This window comes from Oryzias melastigma, linkage group LG23 (genome assembly GCF_002922805.2).
Source record: "Oryzias melastigma strain HK-1 linkage group LG23, ASM292280v2, whole genome shotgun sequence".
Taxonomy (NCBI): Eukaryota; Metazoa; Chordata; class Actinopteri; order Beloniformes; family Adrianichthyidae; genus Oryzias; species Oryzias melastigma.
In genome coordinates, this window is record NC_050534.1 from 5,142,747 (window position 1) to 5,143,071 (window position 325).

Sequence of the window (325 nt, forward strand, 5' to 3'; positions counted from 1 at the left end):
CGGGATTTGAACCGGGGCCTTCTCGCTGTGAGGCGAGAGCGCTAACCACTTGCGCCACCGTGCAGCCCTCTTTTTTTTTACATTTTTTTAAACTGTTTTTGAGTTAGGCTAATATTTACATTCTAGCTGTTTTGGCTAATATAAGCTTTTTCAGCTTTTTAGGACAATTGAAGTTTAGCTATTTTTTCAGCTACATGCTGTTTTAGCTAAACTAATTTTTTTAGGCTAATTTGGCATTTAGGTAATATTTTAGCTAGCTGTGGCATTATGGTTTTCCCCAAGCCACCAGAAAACTAAAAACCAGAGTAGTGCAGGACTCTCCAGC